Here is a 24,258-nt window from a genome sequence, read left to right on the forward strand (position 1 = left end):
AACTGATGGTATAAATAAATGGAATCAGATGAGACACATTCCCGTGCAGAGATTTCATGGAACAGGTGTAAACCCTTGGCTTGAATGACGTCAGGCATAACCCCCACTCAGTAAGTATGCACAAAGGCACCAACAAGAGGGACAGTCTGAAGAAGTGTCACAGTAAGAGAAGCTTAAGGACAATTCACAACTCAATGTCACAAAGAATCATAAACTGGATCTTACAACCGTAAAAGGACATTAGGAAAAAACTAAGAAAATCTGAATAAACTGTGGATATTAATTGTTACGCGTTGAACTGTGTCTCCAATAATTCATGTGATTAAAAGTTCTAAAAACTCCCATATTTCAGGATGAGACCTTTTTGGAAATGAGACTGTTGCAGATGTAATTACCAGGGTGAGACCAGTAGAGTGTAACTGCATGTGTTCTAGGCTTTCTCTGTCTTTGTTTTCCCTCTGACTCGGCCTGCTATGATGCTGAAAGGAATCTCACTATTTTAGAGAAAAAAGCCTATGAACCCATCCTACCTTGTCCAGAGAACCCTGGTATTACCGGAAGATATCTAGACATTTTGTTGTCTTTTCACCGTTAACCCGTGGAACATTACCAAATAAAGATAATAGGGTTGAATGTGAGTGGGATTCCCTTCCCTGAATGCCCCTTAATGGATGAGCAGAGAACAAATTTCTAAGATAGACTTTCTTGTACTGTATAATGGTTTATATCAATGTTCATTTGAGAACACTTACAAAACTGGACTAATAGAGAGGCAAATGGGTCATGAGTATACCAGAGAAGATAATTAAATACCAGACTAAGTTTAAAGGTCTGGTCAAAACCCAGATTGGGAAGAGAGTACAGTGGGTACTTGTTTGCGGAGAGCCAGTAGTCTTTTGACAAACAGAGACTTCACAAGCCCCAGAGCCTGTACCATGGAAGTGATAGGATATAACAGGAGATTCTCATAATACAGCAACAATAGCAAAAAGAATTCAAAGTTCAAGGATAACCCCCATGGACTTTTTATCACGTATGAACCTGGAGTGAACCTGGGAAATATGAGGCCTTAAAATTGGTTTCGATTGGAGACTGGTAAGGGTGCCTGGGTAGCTCAGTCGGTTAAGTTTAGGACTTTGGCTCAGTGCATGATCTCGTGGTTTGTGAGCCGAAGCCCTGCCTTGGGCTCTGTGCCACGGAATCAGAGCCTGGAGCTTGCTCTTAATTCTGTGTCTCCCGCTATCTCTCTGTAACTCCCTGCTCTCTCTCTCTCTCTCTCTCTCTCTCTCTCTGTGTCTTTCTGTCTCTCTATGTCTTAAAAAAAATAAACTTTAAAACAAATTTAGATTGGAGACTGGTAGTGATGCCAGGGCCCTGCAGCAAGCAAACCTAATGTCAGGGAACACTAATATGTCCAGGAACATAAACACTGTAAACTAAGCCCCATGGTGAGCAGCCTGGATGCTGTTAGTGACCCGAAGAAAATTAATGTCTCCATCCCAATCACCCAGGAGAGGATGCAATCATGCTCTTTCTTTGGGCACTGAAAGCTCAAATATCCATCCGCAAAGGTCAGAGTGTCCTCTAGGGATGCTGTGTGTTATCAGAGCAGCTGGGTGACCAGGACCGGGGTCAGCGGTGGCCTGTTCACACTGGCATTGAGAGACTGAGCTGTGAGGCAGGCCAGCAGGAAAATACCCAAACAGGTATTATCCAGACAGACCTTACTACCCAACAGAGCTCAGTCCCATGACCCAGAAGTTCCTGGTGCTCTAAGCCCTCCTTTCTCAGTGTGCAATGTATTATAATTACTCACACCAGATCCCTCTCCAGTCCTTCTCTGTGTCACACAAGGTACTACTCCTCCAGTAAATATTCACACATTATTTTCCCCAGTGGTCTAATCCCTCTCTACACTGTTTATGACAATACATCTAGGATATATCTCCTGGGATTTATATCATATATATATATATATATATGTACATATACACACATATATGTGTATATATATATACATATATATACATATACACACACATATATATATATACACACACACACACATATATATATATATATATATGAAACACAAACTTCATAAAGATAATACATAAGATACAGTTACTCACACACACACTTCTAGTCATCAACTCTCGGTTAACATACAACCGTGTGCTCTAGTGCTATAAATATTTAATGCTTCCCATTGAATACCTCACAAGAAACATCTCCTCCTTGTCTGTCATAGTGAATCAGATGAAAACCCAACAGGCTCCGCGACCTTGACAGTTTCGTTTGTCCTCGCGCACTAAATGTCTGCAGCTTACCGGTACTTAGCTGGTGCCCAGGAAAGGTTTTGATTTAAAAAGAGTACATCAGTGAAAAAAATAAAAATAAAAAATGCGCATATCCACATTCTTTACCTTATTGCCAAAACTAGTATCTTTTCTTTCGTTTGAATCATCATAATCCATCCACATTTTTAGCCACAGAGATGGAGGTCATCTTAGACAAACACTTAGACCTCATACACAACCTTCAGGTAGTTCCTAAATCCAGGCATCTCCACAATAAATATAATGCTAAAATGTCCACACTACTCAAAGCACTCTATAAATTCAATGCAATCCCCATAAAAATTCCAATGACATTTTTCACAGAAACTAAAAAAACCCGAATTTTGTATACAACCAGAAAAGACCCCAAATTGCCAAAACAATCTTGAGAAGGAACAAACCTCGAGACACCATACTTCCCACTTTGAAATTATATTAACAAAGCTGTAGTCATGAAAACCAACGTGGTATTGTTCTCGAGAGACACATAGGTTGATGCCATAGAATAAAAAGACCAGAAAGTCATTCAAGTTCCTCTTACACCCAGCGAACGCATAGGCTGAAAACGGTCCTTTGCAAGGTCTCCGGAACAGAGCTACCATGATTTGGGAAGGAGTTCAGAAAGAGTATACATGAATCCTAGAGCAGATTCCCCAGATGGGATCCTTAGGATCTCACTGCTATTTCCTGATGCACTTTGGGAGAGAAAACTGGAATGACTCAGACGTCTGACAATGAGCACATTCACATAGATCCCAAGATAGAGTGTGAATCAACACACTCCATCTGAGTAAGAAGCACATGTAAAGAACGATCTCATCAGGGTCAGGTCCATCTGCCAAATTTCCCCATGGGAGCTGCCCTCTGCTCTCTGCTGCTTCCAGGCACCCATGCCTGGAGCCCTGCCTCCACTGTCATATCCACATAACTCCTTCCCCTATTGGTACACCTTTACTGTTATAGGAATGTGTATAGAGACACCTCCTCTGGCCTGACCCATGAACAGTCAAGGGAGCCATGGACAGGCTCACCCTCAGGAGTTTGAGTAGAACAGAGTCTGCCCTGAGGTGATTGGGGGCCACATGTGGGGACACCTGGCCTAGCCCTGAGGCAGGACAGAGGCTAGAGCAGTGGGGAGGCAGAAGTGGTCTCTGATGGGCTCTGCTAACGTCATACAATGGCATGTCTGTGTCTGGACACTAAGGGGCACTCAAGGCCTGTTTCTTAGGGGTCATGGTAGACCAGAGCTGAGTCCTGCCACCTGCCACTGTCTGTGCCCTCGGCTCAGGGCTCACATCTGTGACCTCCCCACCCCCTGCCCTAAAGTTGCCCCTCCCTTGCTCATCCCCCTGACCTCCTCAGGCAGAGGCACCTAAAGAAGTCAGTGAGGAGTCAGAAAACAGGGGGGTCGCATTTGCATGGTTGGGCCCTCCCCCTCTCAACAGATCAAGAGGTGAAGGGAGAGGTGAAGGGAGGCTCTGCTCAGCTGTGAGGCAACAGAAGGCAGGATCGGTGCTGACCTCCGCCATGGCCTGGTCTCCTCTCCTCCTCACCCTCCTTGCTCACTGCACAGGTGACTCGATGTGGGGACACGGGAAGGGGTCCTGGAAGCACAAGTGTGCGCCTGATTACTCCTCTTGTCTCTAGACCCCAGGAATATCCTCTCTGTTGTTTCTCTTTCCAGGGATTTGGGCTCAGTCGGGGCCGAATCAACCACCCTCAGTGTCTGGGGCCCTGGGCCAGAGGGTCACTATCTCTTGCACTGGAGTTGGTAGTTATGTGCACTGGTACGAACAAATCCCAGGAATGGCCCCCAAAACCATCATCTATGATAATAGCAACCGACCCTCAGGGGTCCCTGATCGATTCTCCGGCTCCAAGTCTGGCAGCACAGGCACTCTGACCATCACTGGGCTCCAGGCTGAAGACGAGGCTGATTATTACTGCTCATCATGGTACAGCAGTGGCAGAGCTTACACACTGGTCCAGGCCTGTGGGGAAGTGAGACAAAAACCTAGTTACTCATCTGTAAACAGGGAAACACATCAGCAGTTGCCTCCTCAGCTTAGCCTGTGATTCTGCTCATTCTGTGGCTGATGACTTGGGCGCAGGTCCATGCAAGGGCACCTCCCGTGAGTGAGGTTCCTCCTGTCCTTTCTGTCCTCAAAGTCACTCTCAGAAAGCCCTTCCAACACAAAGTCTTGATGAAAGAGAAATCTCTTGTTTTATCAGCAGAGGTATTTTATTCTAGGCCAGATCATATCAATTTTTCCTTCTGATATAAAAAGAAATGAAGCATTTTCATTTTTCCTCTGAACTCTACCCATGTGGTGCCTGAAAAATAAGTCAGCCTTATTTGCATCTGGTACTATTATCTCATTGGTGGTGTCTAGTGTTGTCTTGTTATCTCTTATTTGTGAAAAAATGCCAATTTAAAATTATAAAATTATGAAGATAAGTTTCAAAACTTTTGTCCATAGGAAAAACCCTGCACTTCAATGCTTATAACAACTTATTCCTAATCACTAAGGCCTGGAAGCAACTTAAACTTGGCACATGGATACTTATTCTAGGTTTAAATGTAAATACCCAAACCAGGAACCAACTAAGAGGTCACCCAGGAGGTGCCACTTTTATAAATAATTTGATAATTATATCCAACATTGGAAGAAGCAAAACTCTGCAAACATCTGTAGGTCGTGGGGGTGCTAAACACCGAAAAAGAATTAATCATGTGAACAGAGGAAAACACTCTGAGCCACGGATTATTCTATATGATACTAATGGCCCTTCAATGACACTCTGTCATTGTCTGGCATTGTCTCCCAAACAAACGCAAGCAAATCAGTGCACAACCACCACACATACCCATGTGAGCACACACACAAGGACAGGTTGTGTCTAGGAGCTCTCAAGCCAACCTAAAGGGCCCCCCTGAGGCAAAACTAGAAAGATTTCAACCACAGGAACATAAAAGGATTGGGTTGTAACTCAGTGTCTACACATGTATCTGCCGTCCATATTGTTAACTGATGGTATAAATAAATGGAATCAGATGAGACACATTCCCGTGCAGAGATTTCATGGAACAGGTGTAAACCCTTGGCTTGAATGACGTCAGGCATAACCCCCACTCAGTAAGTATGCACAAAGGCACCAACAAGAGGGACAGTCTGAAGAAGTGTCACAGTAAGAGAAGCTTAAGGACAATTCACAACTCAATGTCGCAAAGAATCTTAAACTGGATCTTACTACAGAAAAAGGACATTAGGGAAAAACTAAGAAAATCTGAAAAAACTGTGGATATTAATTGTTACGCGTTGAACTGTGTCTCCAACAATTCATGTGATTAAAAGTTCTAAAAACTCTCATATTTCAGGATGAGACCTTTTTGGAAATGAGACTGTTGCAGATGTAATTACCAGGGTGAAACCAGTAAAGTGTAAGAGCATGTGTCATAGTCTTTCTCTGTTTTTCCTCTGATTCGGTCTGGAATGATGCTGAAAGGAATCTCACTATTTTAGAGAAAAAGGCCTATGAACCCATCCTACATTGTCCAGAGAACCCTGATATTACCGGAAAAAATCCAGACATTTTGTTGTCTTTTCACTGTTAACCCATGGAACATTACCAAATAAAGATAATAGGGATGAATGTGAGTGGGATTCCCTTTCCTGAATGCCCCTTAATAGATGAGCTGAGAACGAATTTCTAAGAAGATAGAGGTCCCTTTTACTGTATAATGTTTTATATCAATGTTCATCCTGAGAACACTTACAAAACTGGACTAATAGAGAGGAGACTGAGTCATAAGTACACCAGAAGAGAAAATTAAATTCCAGACTGAGTACAAAGGCCCGGTCAAAACCCAGATTGGAAAGTAAATACAGTGGATACCTCTCTGCGGAGAGCAGGTAGTCTTTTGACAAACAGAGACTTCTAAGAAAAGAGTAATAAAGGAACTTAAATTGTTTAAATCTAAATCTAGATTTAAGAAGAGAACAAAATAACAAGAATGATATTAAACTTAATATACTACCTAATGATGTTAAATTATATTGCATTTAAATGGACAAATTGTTCCAGTTACAGACATGGATTGACATAACAGAGCATGATGGTTAAAATTTTAAAAAAAGTATACCCTGTAACCATGAAAGTACAAAAAGATGTGGTTATATAAGTGTCACGCCAAAGACTAAGGGAGGAAATTTTCTAGAAAACCAGTGACACATTTAATAGTGATAAAATAATCTATTCAAGAAAAAAAAGAAGCTCAAATATAATAACATACCTTTGCAAAACTATCTGAAGAATAAATTATAGAAGCAAAGAGAGGAATAACTAGTCCACAATTACACTTGCAGATATTAACACAATGGTCTTAGTAACTGAATGAATACAGAAAAAAAAATAGTACACATTAAAAAGAGAACAGAAGAATTAAAAGGAGCACAAATCTGAATGGTAATTGCTTAAGTAATTACATAAAGACGGGAGTAAAAAAAAAAAACTGAGGGATTTCCTGATTTACTTCTAATGGATTTGTACGCTTTATCTTGGTTCTGTGAGCAGGGGTGCTCCCTGCGTTTCCTTCTTATTCCTTTTTTCATCTTCCCCCCTCTCTTATCTTCTCCTTTCCCTACCACTGACCCAGAGCTAGTGCACAGCAGGAAGCGATGCTCCGGCCACTGCACTGGGAGGACGGACTTGGCATATCTCACGTTCTTGTTCCCACGTAGTTCCCACATGCCCACCTTTACACATGTGACACAAACCCCTTTAACTGTCCTCAACCTTATTTTTCCCTCTCATGTGCTTCCCGACAGTGCACACAGCTGGAGCCCTCAGCTCATCCTTTCCCTCACCCTCAGTCCAGGGCCACGGTCACCTCTCCATGCTCTTCCTTGTGGGCCCTACTTGCTCATCTTCCTCCTCCAGATTCCCTGTATACTCAGCCCTCAGGCCCTCCGGACACGGCCTTGCCTGCTCTGTTGTCGTCAGGCACATTGTTGAAACTGACACCACAATGTCTGTCTAAAGTATAAGTTTCTTAGTTAATAATACTGTACTGTAGATTTGAAATTTGCAGACAGGATAGATCTTAAGGGTTCTCATAAAAGAAGGAAAGAAAGAAAGAAAGAAAGAAAGAAAGAAAGAAAGAAAGAAAGGAGAAAGAAAGAAAGAAAGAAAGAAAGAGAAGAAAAGAGAGGAGAAAGAAAGAAAGAAAGAAAGAAAGAAAGAAAGAAAGAAAAAGAAGAAAAGAGAGAGGAGAAAGAAAGAAAGAAAGAAAAAGAAAGAAAGAAGAAAGAAAGAAAGAAAGAAAGAAAGAAAGAAGAAAAGAGAGAGCGAAGAAAGGAATGAAGGAAGGAGGGAGGGAGGGAGGAATAAAAATAGAAAACTGGCATGTATAGGAAGTGATAAATGTATTGATTAGCTTGATTGTTTCACCTCACAATTTTAATGTATATCCAATCTCCATTCTGTGCCTTAAGTGCATACAATGTTTGATTTTTTACTATACTTGGAAAAGCTGAAAAGTTAAACAGAATAAATAAAAACAATATGCTGCATTTCAACAATATTTCTCCCGTTTTCAATCTCTAAGAAATACAAATAAAATAAAAGCCAAGCACCTCACTCTGACATAGAAGTACTTTCACATTTAGGCGTCAAACGTCCTCACCCCTTTCGCACTTACATTCCATTTGCTCAAAGCTGCTGTCAAATGACGTAGTTTCCGTCCCCTCAACACATCGTATCTGATGCCCCGCCCACCTCCAATTCCATCTTTCTTCTGGGAAGGTAGTGTGTTTTATTTGTCCTGCTGTAGGAACCCTGGTCCCAACTCTCCACCCAGAGAACCAGTCTCCTCCCTCACGTGGCCCACCTGAGACAGCAGCTCAGGTGTGTGCTTCCAGAAACCGCTGCATTCTCAACCCACTGCGGCCCCATTCACGGTGCTTGGTGATTCACCACATTTCTTTCTCTGACAAACACAGAAATTCTTGGTGGGAAGGCTGTTTGTTCATATTAGTTACCTTGGGCACTAGGGCATATGGCACGTGGATGCTTGTGGTCTGACAGTGGCCAGGCTGTCAGGTCAGTGTCCCTGACATCCTTTCCAGGGACAGACTGAAGCTTGACCTGTGGGCAGCAGGGGGCACTGTCAGCCTCCCCAGGAAGAGCACACTGGGGGCCCCCTGCTGTGTACCCTACAACCCCCTTAAGGCGCCCACACTTTTGCCTATGTGTGCTAGTGAGGACTCAGCAGCTGTGTCCCCTCTGGCTGGGAGGGGTCTCCTGCTCACAGGTCTGTGGAAATTTCCGGCAGCTGCTTCTTCCCTGGTCCCTCCCAGGAGACAAACTCTGAGTCTCTGTGGAAATCAGCCCCCTCTTTCTAAGGGACTAAGCTGACACTTCAGCTAGTAGGCAGGATGGAAATCTGTGTGAAAGCCGGTCCCCATGAGTCCAGGGAGAAGACAAAAGAAACCGCCACATGCCCGCCCTGATCTGGGGCTGCAGGAGGAGCATCCATCATGGCCTGGACCCTTCTCCTTGTGCTCCTGGTGCTCCTGGCTCACTGCACAAGTAGGGACATCTCCAGATCCATGGCAGCTCTTGAGTGGGTGTCACCCTCACTGTCACAGACCACCAAGCAGCTTCACCTTTTCCGCTGCCCCGTTTCCCATGAGGGTCTGTGTTTACAGGTTCCCTGTGCCACCAGGGGATGACCCAGCTACCCTCCTTCTAAAGACTTCCACTGTGCTCCAGATCTATGGGGAAGTGAAACAAAAACCTGGCCTGCACCCTCCTGACCTGGTGTGCCCTTCACAACAGGGGCTCTACCCAGCCTGGCTTAGGGGGTCAATGGCATTGTCATTTCTTCTGTCAGCACCTGAGTTTCCTCAGTCCACTTGATCTGATAATATCACATACTTTTCTTCAGATCAAAATTTGGATTAATCCATTGATAATATAGTCTCACCCTGTTAATGTTGCCCTGGAAGTAATCCCGTGCTCAGAGATTAATAGCTCTTAATGAAGAAATTGGATAAAAATGAAAAGGCTGATTCCGGCCATGCTCTCTGGAGAGTGTAGAGTGACTCAGATATGCTTCTGGTCCGAGTGTTTCCATTTGGGGTGGGGATGCAATCCCCACACACACGTGGGAATTGTATTATCTATTCTAGCATCAACCTCCAAAGATGAAACTTAGAAATAATATCATCTACAATAGCATCAAAAATATGAAACATATAAGGAAAGATCTGAAAGAATTTGAGAATTTTATGCACTAAAAATTATAAACCATTCAAAGGGAGATTAAAGGTTTAAATACATGTACAGATCTATCTGGCTTATGGGTCTAAATATTCAACTTGGGGGTGCCTGGGTGGCTCAGTCAGTTAAGCGTCCGACTTCAGCTCAGGTCATGATCTCGCGGTCCGTGAGTTCGAGCCCCACGTCGGGCTCTGGGCTGATGGCTCAGAGCCTGGAGCCTGCTTCCGATTCTGTGTCTCCCTCTCTCTCTGACCCTCCCCCGTTCATGCTCTGTCTCTCTCTGTCTCAAAAATAAAATAAAAATAAACTTAAAAAAATTTAATCTTAAATATTCAACTTGGTAAAGATGTCAATCCTCCCAGAATTGACCAATACAATCATTGTAATAGCTTTGGTAAAATGTCCTTGAAATGGTGGGGAATTTTAGAAAAGAAAAAAGAAAAGAAAGTAGAAACACTAAGAAAACATGTGACTGGAATATAGCCCTGGGAGAATCCTGCCCTGTGTCCTCAGGCCAGCTTGTCTCTGAGGAGGATATGGCTCAGGAAGTTGGTCTGAAGTCAGAAGAAACAAGTCAGGGTGAGAGCACACACATGCAGCGTCAACCAAGGACACGGACCGGGTAGAGGACCCTCTGTCCGAAGGCCGAAGCACAGAGTGTGAGTGCAACAGGCCTGTTGCTGGGGACCCCTGGCGATGAGTCTATATAGTGCCCCCCACAGTGTGCATCTGGGGCGATGGTTTCTGTTCATCACTTCAACCTGGCGAAGGACCCTGTGACTTGTAACTTGTTGGAGAATTGGGGCCAGAAGACAGGTACATGAAGAGGGCAGCATGTGATCTCAGAAACTCTGTATTTTCAAGGGTTACAAATGGAACTTGCATCCATAATTCCCGGGAAGACAGTCTGAGGAAACTGATCAAAAAGAGGTCACCTCCAATGGCTGCCTTGGCCTCTCTTGGAAGGCATGTGGGTGTATCCCTACCCCACATGGGATGTTGTCTGCCTGGTCTTGTGGAGGATATGTAGTGGGAAGTCATGCCTACTGGAGAAGTCTTGTGTGCTGAAGTTCTTGACTGCAACTTAAGGATGAATTTGAACCCCACTGATCAGCACAATGAAAGGCCCATGTCCCAGTCCTAGAAGGAAATGAGATTCTAGCTTCTTGAGCACCCACGCCCAATTTCATCTGCCTGCAATGACAGTTTTCATGGATTCTTTCTACTAACTTGTCAATGTAAGGCAAGATCTACATGATCTTGTAAGGAATGATCTGATCTGTGAGGAAATTTAAAATGAGTGTGTATCTTAGCAAATGTGTATCAAGTCTCCTGCACCGATGTAGCAGAGGAACGCCCAGGGTTTCCTTCTCAATTTGTATTCAGACTTATTTTCTCCTTTCTGCCATTCCCTCCCCATTCGCTAACCTTGCTGGCATCCCGAGCTTTGTGCTCTGAATCCCCAGGTGAGTTAGGCTTTGGACCAAGTAATAAGGAACTCCAAATATCCCTGCCCCCTATATTTTCTGTAATTTAGGTTCCTGTTTCCAGGATCTACAGACTCATCCATCCATGAGGTTGGGGTCAGATCTCAAGAACAAAATCATCTGTAGCAGAAAAAGCAGCAACATGAGATGAAATTGTGGCCTGGCACAAAACACATATGTGGAAGCCATAGAAATATGGACTGAGGAGATCTTGTCTCATTATTATCTGAGATGAAACCTCTGGCTTCAGGTCTGCCAAGGCATGATTTCTTAGGTCCTGTCCTAAGACAAGTCTGACCACTGGGTCCAGACATGGGGCCATCTGGACAAACACTGTTCCAGATCAGTGAAGAATCAAGATGCAGCCTCCCTCCTCCTCTTGTGGGCCCTTCACTCTCTGGACACTTATTGCATCTGACTGTACATAATTTACAATCTGTCCTCATCCTCTCAAACTATGTCCCCAAATCCAGTCCTTGGCAACACATATTGTGATACCGTCTCACATTGAGCAGAAATCCCTTGATGCAATGGTCAGCCTTCCCTGGGGGCCAGGTCCATGAAGTGTCAGGTTGGAACCAGAGACACAGGAGTCCAACTGCATTTGACTTAGGACAGTTGACTCACCAAGAGTTCCTTCGTCCCACACTATTTACTAAAACATACTTGGTGCCACACTTGGTCTAGAGGCTCAGGATACAGTGTAGGCAAGACAGAGATTGTCCCTGTCCTCAGGGAGCTGACGCTATCTGGGACAGGGAAAACAAACCAGGAAAAGCATAAACACATGTAAAATGTTACCATGGAGTGAGGGGAGTTGAGTATTGTAGGTGAATACAGGAGCCACTGGAGCATTTGACAAAAAGACACAAGATCTAATTCAAGCTTATGAAGAAAAGTCCAGATGTTTCAGTGAACATGAGTGAGGAGGAGGGAGGAAGGAAGCCAGTGGGAATACCGGTAGCTGTTAGAGGATAATGGGCAGACTCAGCAAGTTTGGGGAGGAAGGAGGCACTGAAGAAAGGGGTGTGGCTTCGAACTAACCCTTAGGAGCTGGATGGTATGTGAGTGAGCTCCTAGGGAGAACATTCTTGATCAGGGGTATGGAGATGAGGCCCCAAGTTCACCCCCATGATGGAAGCGTCAACAACCTCCCTGCCTTGTTCAGTGGTAACATGGGGATATTTCGGGGTGTCTGGGTGGTTGGTCGCTTAAGCGTCTGACTCTTGATTTCAGCTCAGGCCATGATCTCACGGTTTGTGAGTTCAAGCCCCACGTCAGGCAGCTTTGCATTGGCAGTGTGGAGCCTGCTTGGGATTCTCTTTTGCTCTCTCTCTGTCCCTCCCCTACTCATTTTCTCTTTCTCTCTCTCAAAATAAATAAATAAATAAATAAATAAATAAATAAATAAATAAAACTTAAGAAAATAAAACACAGGCATATTTCCTCTCCAGATAACAAGTGGGAAATCCTTCAGGACTCACTCTTCTTTCTCTGATAGTTATCTGAGATGACCCTTCTCCATGACCCCCATGTCCCCAAGCTGATTTCCCACATAGGAACAAAATGCCTCTGCATTCCCATGTATTGCATCCACACAACAAGCCATCCAGAATGAGAGATCCTCATCATCCTGGACCCATTGATCAGGAATCCCAGCCTTCAGGACTGGACCAGATCTCTTACACCATCTTCCCTGCCATCAACATGGTACCAGAAAGAAATTCATCTGATTTCTCCCAGAAACATGAGGTTCATCCCAGCATTTGGAGCCAGATCAATCACGTTCTGACAGCATGACTGGAAGATGTGGGTCTGGATAGGAGAGGAAAAGGTCAGACGGTTTGTGCAAGCATCCCCACCTTGTATATCACTCAGCTCTTTATTACCAGCTCTGCACTCCACCCACATAGCTGGTTCATGTTTGAGTCTTGTGTTGTGTACGTTAAGAGCTGAGCAGGGGACACAGACCATGGGGTTTCTGTCTCATACGGTTGTAATTCTGACTCCCAGAGTTTTCTAATGTCTTATAAAACATAAGACATCCCATGACCACCTGTGGTTTTCTCTTCCATCTGTCCCTTCCTCAGGAGAGGATCAGTCCCAGAGGCCCAGCACAAGATGCTCTGTACACATCCCATGATGGTTCCTCATCTGCTCCAGTCCCCAGTAAGTGCCACCCCAGGCCACCTCAGGATCATTGCTGAGAGACTCCACCTCACAGGGAGGTCACAGAAGGCACTGACACATTTAACCTTTTCTGTGTCCTGGGAGTGGGATCAGAATTAGCCAGACTCAAAAAGCCAAATATCTGATTCTCATACAAATACAAAATGAACAAGTGTAAAATATGTTACTCAACTCATCTATTAGTGAGAAGACCAATAAAATGGTGAATCTTGAATAAAGATCAGATAAAAAACAAAAATACTTACAGTTCACCAGGAAAACGGACTTTGAAAAAATATTTTTTTTGTGTGTTGGAGATACACTGCTAAATTTGTAACAAGCAAGGAATCACATAAGAGGAAAAAACATGTGTCCTGCACAGAAAGAGACACGTTTTCACGGGGGTAGCACAGTGCTCTGGATTTGATCCTGACTGAAAAGAAATCTGAGCAGAGGCGCCACCTCGACCCTGACCCATGAACAGACAAGGTAGCCATGGCCAGACCTTGAAGAGTCTGGGTAGAGTATACAGCTTTCCTTGAGGTAATGGGAGGCAACATAAGGGGATACCTGGCCCTAAAGCAGGGGATAGGGGACAAAGCAGTAGGATGTCAGGAGGTGTGTCTGACTGGCTCCAGTCACATGTCACACAATGCTGTGTCTGGGCCTGGACCACCAAGGGACACATACGGCCCATTTCAAGGGTTAAAAGGTGATCAGAGCTGGGACCTGCCACCTGGAACTGCCTGTGCCCTATGTTCAGGGCTCACAGCGGTGACATCCACACCCCCTGGCCCCACACAGCCCCTCCCATACCCATCCCCTTACTTCCTCAACAGAGAGACCTGACCCAGGGCCAGTGAAGTGTTAGACAGCTATGAGTCTCATTTGCATGGACAGATCCTCCCCCTCTTAGAGAATGAAAAGGGGGAAGAGACCTATTAGGGGAGGTCTGCACACCGTGGGTTACAGAAGGTAGGAACAGTGATGACTTCCACCATGGCCTGGACCCCTCTTCTCCTCACCCTACTTGCTCACTGTACAGGTAACTGGATGTGAGGCCAAGGGAAGGGGCCCTTGGAGGACATGTGGGTCCTGCTTTTTCCTCTTGTCTCTAGACCCCGGCATCACGGTCTCTGTGTCTCTCATTTGCAGGGTCCTGGGCCCAGTCTGTGCTGACTCAGCCACCATCAGTGTCTGGGACCCTAGGCCAGAGGATCACCATCTCCTGCACCGGAAGCAGCGCCAAATCGGGGTGGTAATGCTGTGAGCTGGTACCAACAAGTCCCAGGAATGGGCCCCAAAACCGTCATCTATTGGGATAACAGCAAACCCTCGGGGGTCCCAGATAGATTCTCTGGCTCAAAGTCTGGCAGTTCAGGCACGCTGACCATCACTGGGCTGCAGGCTGAGGACGAGGCTGATTATTACTGCTCAGCATGGGATGATAGTCTGAGAGCTCACACAGTGCTCCAGGCCTGTGGGGAAGTGAGACTAAAACATGCTGTCCCTGCAGTGATGGGACTTCTTTTGCAGCCCCCATCTTCTGCCAAGATAGCCGGTTCCCCTTTTGTTTGACCTAAATCTGAGGTCTGAAACCCAACTCAGGGACCTTTCTCTAGGATATGTGTCCTTGTCCTCTCAATTGTGTCTCTACAGCCTGTCCTTGCAGGTACACATTTTCTGTTTCATGCAAACTGAGCAGAAATTCCTGTACGCTGGGATATTGCCCTGGGGACAGAGTCCCTGAGGCTTGTGCCTGTCTGCTAGGGCTGCCATAACATAAAACCATAGACTGTGTGGCTAATCCAAAAGATACTGATTTTCTCACAGTTCTGGATGCTGAATGTCCAAGTTCAAGGTGTTGCCAGCTTTGATTTCTCCTGAGGTCTCTCTCTTTGGCTTGCAGATGGTGGCGTTCTTCCTGGGTGCTCACATGGCCTTGTTTGTGTTTTCCCCTCTGGTGTCTCTACCTCTTCTTATAAAGACATCATCCCTATGTTTTAGGACACCACCCATATGACCTCGTTAATCCATAATTACATGCTTCAATGCCTTATCTGCAAACATCACAATGTGGGTTAGGATTTCCACATAGGGTTTTGAGGGCACACAGTTCAGTCCTTATCAAGAGGTCAGGACAGAACCAGGACTCAGAGTCCAGCTGTGTCTGGCTTAGGATAGTCCACTCTTCCAGTGGTATGCATTCACACCCTTTACTGAACCCTTGCTACATGGCAGACTTGGGTCTAAGGGGTCATGACACAGCAAAGGAAACACATGGAGGGCACACCTGCTCAGGGAACTGACAGTGTCTGGAAGTAGAGAGAAGAAACAGAAGTAAAACATACTGTGTCTCAGGCTGACTTCCCAGATTGGGACAAATGTCCCTGCAGTCCCAGAATGAGGTCCGTACAACACACCCTCTGGACGAGAGATTTGCCCTCCATGACCCATTGACCAGAAACTTCGGTTTTCAAGTTGTCTAGACCAGATCACTCCACCATCTCCCCTGAAATCATCATGGTGACCAGGGAGGGGATTGTCCGAGTGGCTTGGGTATACAGTGGCTATCTGGTTGGAACTGAGCTTAGTCACTGACTAATCACATGGCTGGGGATTTGGGGTTCAAATAGGAGAAGAAAATGATAAGTTTCACCAAATATGGCCGTGCCTGCCACCTCTTCTTCCCTCTACCCTCTTTGTTATTCAAGTTGGGACATGGACTATGGACACTGGCATCTGGGCAGGGGACATGGGCCAGGTTGTTTCCATCTCATAAAATCATAGCTCAATCCCATGACCATTCTGATGTCCATGCACCTGATCAATTCCAGACCAACACACACTCACTCCCAGGCACGAGGTGTTGATATGTAGGCATTCACATGAGAGTTAGAAAGCAGAAAGTATAGGGGCGCCTGGATGGTTCAGTTGGTTAGGCGACTGACTTCGGCTCAGGTCATGATCTCACAGATCGTGAGTTCAAGCACCGTGTCAGGCTCTGTGCTGACAGCTCAGAGCCTGGAGCCTGCTTCAGATTCTGTGTCTCCCCCTCTCTCTATCCCTCCCCTGCTCACACTCTGTGTCTCTCTCTCTCAATAATAAATAAACATTTAAAAAATTTAAAAAAAAAGAAACAGAAAGTATATTACTCACATGATGACCTTCTCTTCCCAGAGGTAGAAAGAAGGTGAAGAGTTGCAAGAAACTTCAATGGTGGTCACTTCCCCACCACCTGACACCTGTGATCACTTTGTGATCATGATTTCTCAAGGTCTTTGCAGGACCTAGAGCACAGACTTAGCATTGCCTGATCAGCTGTCTTGATCCCTCTGTAGAACTGAACCATGCAAAGGGCTAGAAAAAACCAAAGAATAAGACTGAGATTTGGATAAAGGACTGCACATGAGTTAGGGTTCTCCTGAGAAACAGAATCAATAAGATGCATGTGTGTATGTATGTGTAATATAATGTATGTATATGTGCATGTCTATGTGTGCATATCAATCTATCTGAGATATTTATTTTAAGGAATCTTATCCATTGTTGTAGCGGTTGGCAAGTCCAAAATCCACAGTGTGGGCTGGAAGGCCACAGACCCAGGAGAGGAAGTGTAGATGTTGTAGTTTTGTTCTGAGGGCAATGTGTTCCCAGAATCCCTTCTTTCTGTGCAAGGTCAGTCTTTTCTACATCAAGGCCTTCAACTGATTGGATGAGGCACATTCACATTATGGATGGTAATTGGCTTTAATAAAAGTCTACTGACTTAATTCCATTTTTTAAAATTTATTCCTTTATTTGAGAAGAGAGAGAGCACAGTGGGGTGGGGGGAGGCAGTGAGAGAAGGGAAGAGAGAATCCCAATCAGGCTTCATGCTTTCAGCTCAGACCCCAATGCAGAGTTCAATCTTATGAACCGTGAGATCATGACCTGATCTGAAATCAAGAGTCAATTGCTTAACTGACTGAGCCACCCAGGTGCCCCTACTCATTTACTTCTTAATATCATGTGAAATATATATTCACAGAAACTACTAAAATCGTGTTAGACCAAACATCTGGCTCTCATGGCCTACACAAGCTACACGTAATTTAACCATCACAGACCCAATTCCTCAGGGTGTGGAATGGAGTAAGAAGTGTGAGGCAGGTGTGCCCTCGTTGGCGACTTAAGGATCAAGGTGTCAGATCGTGGCCACCACAGACTGGATGCCCCTAGTCCTCCCTGTTCTTACTTACCACCCAGATGAATGCTTCCTGAGCTCCAGCAGGGATCCTACTCTAGCCCCACTCTCTGAAGTGTTGACCCTGCCCTGTGCTCACAGATCTCCACACCTCTCCCTGCTGATCCAGCCTCCATCAGGGACAGAGACCCCAGGACAGAAATGCACTCTCTACTGCCCCCCGAAGGAGCAACAGCAGTGGACAGAACGACATGATTTTGACACATCACTACCGGGATATCTCCTCAAATCTCTGGACTCAACCAGAGTTGAGCCAAATCATTGACTCAACCATGTACCCTGGGACCAAGGTTCCTTTTTTGTCTCCACATCATGCTACCTCATCAGCACTTGTTTCCAATCCATAATGAAGCCAGACATCACTGACCAACACAACCCAAAGGTCGTAGTGCTCCTCCAGTGACCCAGGCTCAGGAACATGAGATCCAACCTTCTGGGGCCCCACAGTCAATCCACTCCATCCTGCAGTGCTAACTACAGGTTGACTACTTCTTCCACTTTGTCCTCTCCTTCTCCTTCTTCTTCTTCTGTTTTTTTCTTCTTCTTCCTTGAGACTCCCCTGTCTGTCTCCACTGCTCTGTTACAGGGTCCTGGGCACAGTCTCCACTGACATAGGAAGCATACACATCAGGGTCTGTGGGACAGAAGGTCACCCTCACCTGCACTGGAAACAGTAACGATGTTGGAACAAATTATGTGGGCTGGTACCAACAGATTTCTCACGGTGGCCCCAAAACTGTGATGCTCAGGACAAGTAGGCTCTCACAGTTCCAGATCTCTGGCTCCCACTCTGGGAACACAGCCTCTCTGACCATACTGGGCCCGCAGCCTAAGGACGAGGCTGATTATTACTGCTCAGTGTGGGATGAAAGCATCAATGCTGACACAGTGCTACAGGCCCATGGGGACCTAAGACAAAAACCTGCCCCTGCCCCTCGTGGTCACCCCCATTATTGCCTGTGACAAACAAACAGGGAGACCATGGATACCCTAGAAGGTGTGAGGGTCTGCTCTGAGCACAGAACGACCTTAAAAGGTCGGTCACAGTTGCTCTCCCTCGTATTGTTTTTTCTAAAAACAAAGCAAAACAAAGCTATTGAGATAATTTGCATGCCACAAAGTTCATTCATTTACAGTGTACAATTCCATGGTCTTTAGTATAGTTACACAGTTGGACAACCTCTATCATGACTGAATTTACCACATTTCCATCGCCTGCAGAGAAACCTTGGACCTACCAGCAGTGAAGTCACTGTCGCCACTGCACTCCGCCCTTTGTAGCCACAAATTCCATTCTGTCTGCAGTGATTTATTGTGGGCATTTCATGTGCACTGAAACACTGAACATGTGCCATTTTAAGTGCCCCATTCACCCACATTAGGTGCATGCACATTGCTGTGGGAACATCACCATCTGTAAATGTATGGAATGTTTCACTTAATTGCATATCATCCTTGTGTGGAGCCCATGCTAATCTATCTGGAAGGTTCCAATTTTATTGCATAGGCTGTCAAAACAAACGTGTGATTGCCTTCTGTTGCTGAATCTTAGGTGTAATATGTTTTTGAGGTCCATGTAGTTATATCTGGCTCTGTAGTTCACTTTTTTAAATTGGTGACTAGTATTTCACTGCATGGATGCACCATATGTTCATTATCTATTTATCAGCTGATGGACATTTGTGTCATTGACACCTTCTGTCTATTATGCATATTGCTGCCATAAACACTCCTATACAAGCTGTTTGTGTGGACATATATTTTAGTTTCTTTTGGTTTGATACCTAATAGCTGAATTCCTGGGCCCTATCATGACTTTATTATACACTTCTGAATAAAGTGCCAGACTGTTCTCCAATGTGGCTGCAAAGGATTGCATTCCCACTAGCATACATGAGGTTTCAGATGACCATCTCCTCATAAAGCTGAAGTGGTATGTAAGTGGTTTTGATCTGCATTTCCCTAATGAGTAGGGATGTTGAACTCCTTTTCATGGTCTCTACTGTTTCTATCACATTACCAGGAGCCTAGGCTCTGAAACTCTCCAGGAAGCATTGACTTTAAGGAGCTTTAGTCTGAGCTATTGTTGAAATTGTAGGCTCAGCCTGCTCACGTGAACACAGCAGAAAATCCTTGCTCAGGAAGATAATTCTCTCAGAGACACTAGAATGGGGAGACTGAGGGATGTGAGGACCATAGTTAGGAATGTCCTGTGGAATCTGCCTGTGCCAGGCACGGCACGCGCAGGACTTCAGACCTGTTCTGGAATCTCTTCCTGACCATGCCGTTCACTAGTCAGCACAGGAGACAAACTTCAGGCTCAGCAAGTCTCCCCATGGCTCAGAAGAGAAGGTGCCCCTGGGAACCAAGGAATGGTGGCAGCCCCTTCTTCCCTGCCAACACACAGCAGCAACTTTATGAACCCACACATTCCACAGAGACTCCAGCCCATCCCTGACAAAAAATGCATAAACTCTAGGAAAACATGAAAAATCCTTTCAAAAAGATAGAAAAGGACTTGCATAAATAGAAAGATAAACTTGTTGGTAGTTTGGTTTAATGATTTCTTTTTCCCTAATATTTATAAGGACAATTTTAAGGACAGAAATAGTCTAGAGCATTTTGCAAATGAATGGACAAAGAAGTAGGACATAAATTGTTGGGTACTGAGACATTTGTTAAAGCTAAAATAATTTAACCAATGTGATACTGATATAAGAATAAAAAACAAGATACGTATTAGCATCCAAGAAAATAATCTATGCATGCAATGCACTTAAGAGTGATGTTTGAAGCACCATCCAGCAGTTAGACAAAATAACCTCACACATGAATAGTTTACTTTTGAATTCTAGAGAAGTGAGATTTTCCATGAGATATATGAAAAACTAATTTTTATGTAAATTTAAAATGGTTCCGACTATGATGGAAAAACCCAGGAAGGAGTCAACCACCTGAAATTCTGGTCACCAATTCCAGTGTGGTAAGGGATTTCCCCACACCAGCAAGCCATACTGGGACATCAGCTGGGTGCCCTATAAGTCAACTCAATTCACACTACAAGACACTCAGTGCTGGAGATTACACAGATCCCACAGGGCAAGGGCTCAGTCCTGCAAGAATGCCCTCCGTTTGGGGTGCCAATCACAAGTATTGGGTGTTTCCTGAGCTTTGGGCCCACTTGAAGTGGGTTGCAGTTTCCAATCACCTCCTACAGGGATTTGATTAAGTTGCTAGAGTGGTTCACACAATTCAAAGAAATGTCTGTTTTTTTCTGACAAGATTACTGATTCATTATAAAAAGGTATAACTGAGGAGCATCCAAATGGAAGAGATACACAGGGCCAGGTATGGGGGAAGGGCATGGAGCTTCCATGTCCACTGTGAGCCTGATATGGCTCCAAATCTCCACCTGGTCACCAATCTTGAAGCTCTATGAAGCCCCTCCTTTAAAAAAATTTTTTTTAGAAAGAAAGAACATGCAAGTGGGGGAGAGGGAGGCAGAGAGAGAGAGAGAGAGAGAGAGAGAGAGAGAATCTTAAGCAGGTTCCATGCTCAGCACTGAGCCTGATGCAGGGCTCAATCCCACGACCCTGGGATCATGACCTGAGCCAAAATCAAGAGTTGGATGCTCAACCAACTGAGCCACCCAGGTGTCCTTCCTACTGGGTTTTAGTGGAGACTTCATTACATACTCATGATTGGTTAAATCATCAGCCACTGGCAATAGATTCAAACTAATCCCTCCCCACCCAGGTCAGGAGGAGGTATTGATAGTTCCAACCCTCTACTCACAAATGTGACTGCTGGCAACCAGCCCCCTATCTTTAGTTGCTTTGCAAAAGTCACTTTGCTAACTTACCCAAAGACACCTTCACCACTGGCATCGCTTGCAAGGTACATCTTTTTTGTTTGATCTGTAATTAAGGAGTGGTGGGCGTGAGAGTTTCCCCTATTGGTCTCCCAGCAACACTCTAAAGGAGATTTTTCTTTAATTTTGATGCTATATATACATGTTTACACTCCCATAGATCAGGGCTCCTTCTAAGAGTGACAAAAAAGTATAATAATCATGTGCAGCATTACAGGATCATAGCATTTAGAAATCGGACCTGGATGTTAGAATAGACTGGGACCCGGTCAGCTACAGAAACAGCTGGTCTCTCAGGGCTTCGGGCCATGGTGAGGTGTGTGCCCTCCATCCTGAGCCATGAACAGCCAAAGAGCTATGCGCACACTCACCCTGAGGAGTCTGAGTAGAATGTAAAGTCTGTCCTGAAATGATGGGAGGCCACATAAGCGGAAACCTGGCCTGGCTGTAATGCAGGACTCAGATCAACACAATGTCACCCAATGTTGTGTCTGGGCCTGGAGACCAGGGTGCGCATGGGTTCCATTTCTGAGGGGTCAGGGATGATCAGAGCTGGGACTTGCCACCTGGCACTGCCTGTGCCCTGTGCTCAGAGCTCACAGCTGGGGCCTCCCCACTCCTGGCTCCACCCAGCCACTCCCCTACCACCCCCCTGACATCCTCAGATGGAAGGACCTGACCCAGGGCCAGTGAGGGGACAGAGAACTTGGGTCTGATTTGCATGGATGGGCCCTCCCTCTCCTAGATGAAGAGGGGAAGGGAGAGATTAGGGGAGGCTCTGCTCAGCTGGGTGGCCACAGAAAGCAGAAACAGTGACGACCTGCCCCATGCCCTGCATTCCTCTCCTCCTTACCCTTCTTGCTCACTGCATAGGTAACTGGATTCAGGGACAGGGAAGTGGTCCAGGGAGGACTCTTGGGCCCTTTATCCTCCTCTTGTGTCTAGACCCAGCATCATCCTTCCTTTGTCTCTCCCCCTTGCAGAGTCCTGGGCCCAGTCTGTGCTGACTCAGCCGCCCTCGGTGTCTGGGGCCCTGAGTCAGAGGTTCTCCATCTCCTGAACTGGAAACACTGACAACATTGGTTGTGTTTATTGCATGTACTGGTACCAGCGGCTCTCATGAATATGCTCCTCAGACTTCTCATATGTTATGGTAACAATTGACGACTGATGCTCAGCGGTCCCTGATTGACTCTAGAGCTCAAAGTCTTGCAGCCCAAGCTCCTTGACCATCCCTGGCCTCATGCTGAGGCTGGGGCTGATTATTATTCCAGGCCTGTGAGAACCATCTCAGTGCTGACATAGTGTTCCAGGTCTGCGGGGAGGTGAGACAAAAACTTACTGTCCTCATAATGATGGGGATCCCTGTGCAGCCCCGACCCCTCTGTCACAATAGTTGCTTCCTTTGTTTGTTTTGTCAAAAGCTAGGGTCTGGGATCCATCCACCGGGAACTTGCTACAAAGAATGGAAACCATCTTCTCAAATTCTGCCCCCAAGCTTGCGGTTGGCCACAATACATTGTCTGTTTTTACTCTAATTGAACATAAATCTCTGGATTCTGGGACAGGTTGTCCTGGGGAAAGAGTCCACGGAGAGATGTGTCAGTCTGCTTGGGCTGCCATTATGTACTAACACAGGCTGTGTGGCTTAACCAACAGAAGCACATTTTCTCAGTGTGGAGACTGGAGGTCTCCAGTCCAAGGTCTTCGTAGGTTTGCTTTCCTGAGGTCTTTCTTACAGATGGCTGCATTCTTGTGGATCCTCACTGTGGCCTATTTTCTGTGTGTGCTCAACTCTGTTTTTTCTTCTTCTTTTTATGAAGAGACCATTTGATTAGGCCATCACCCTTATTTACGACTTCATTTACCTTAATTACTTCCTTCAGTGACTTATATCCAAATACATACCATTGAGGGTTGGAGCTTCAACATAGGGTTTTGAGGGGGGACACAATTGAGTCCATATCAGGGAGTCAGGGGAGAGCCAGAGACACAGTGTCCAGGTGTGTCGACTCTGAATAATTGACTGTGAAGATCCACACCATTTGGAGAATACCTACTATGTGAGAAACCTGAGTCTAGGGACGCGGACCACATGCGGACACCATAGGAAAGGTCCCCATGCTCAGGGCATTGACAGTGTTTGGGGGAAGAGAGAGGACACAGAAGCTAAACATGTATAGGAAAGCTATGTCCTGGGAGCATGGGGATGGGTGGGTTCAGTGGGGTGGAACAGGAGCATTGGAGCGGTTGACAGGGTACTCCAGAATCTGATGTGTTGTGATGAGGTCCCAGTGCTATGCAGACGATGAAGGAGCAGGAGGGGAACATGAAGGTGGGGACCAGGCGGGGCTGTGGATGGTGCCCACGTCACCCGGTCCTGGACGAGGGTTGGCCAGTGGGGTGGAGAAGGAGGGTCAGGACCCCTGTGACATAGAGGATTTAGGGAATAAGGAGGGGGATGGGGATGAGAAAAAAGAAGTGGGAGGTGTGGCAACATTTCAGGGAGGGGGCTCCACCAGCTGGGACAGCATGAGGACCCGTCTCTGATGAAGGATGACTTCCACCTCCTGATTCCGGGAAAGATCAACCCCTGACCCAGGTGACTTGTTCATAGTTCTAGGAATGCACATATCTGCTTACTCTCATCTCACAATGTTCCTGTTGGAAGAGCAAAGAATTGTTACAAGAACACCATGCGAGGCTGAGCTCAGTTCCCTTATTCTCATTGCTACCCATGTGTTATAAACGTTCCCCTTTAGGGAAGCACAGAAAATCACAATTTCCTTTAGATAAGTTAACATGAACTTCAAGAACTGGGGTTCTGTAGTTGGTTTGGATTTAAATGTTTCCAGAGCATTC

At 45.5% G+C, this 24,258-nt stretch overlaps 1 non-coding gene and 1 gene segment (V, D, J or C); one reads left to right on the forward strand and one right to left on the reverse strand.

Moving 5' to 3' along the window:
- Positions 1-24,258, forward strand: part of LOC131489681 (immunoglobulin lambda variable 1-40-like) — a 65,056-nt gene that overhangs the window by 27,421 nt on the left and 13,377 nt on the right.
- On the reverse strand, positions 18,944-19,047 carry LOC131490650 (U6 spliceosomal RNA). Its single transcript, XR_009251165.1, has one exon. It is a non-coding gene; the product is annotated as a U6 spliceosomal RNA (small nuclear RNA).

Source organism: Neofelis nebulosa, chromosome 11 (genome assembly GCF_028018385.1).
Source record: "Neofelis nebulosa isolate mNeoNeb1 chromosome 11, mNeoNeb1.pri, whole genome shotgun sequence".
NCBI classification, from domain to species: domain Eukaryota; kingdom Metazoa; phylum Chordata; class Mammalia; order Carnivora; family Felidae; genus Neofelis; species Neofelis nebulosa.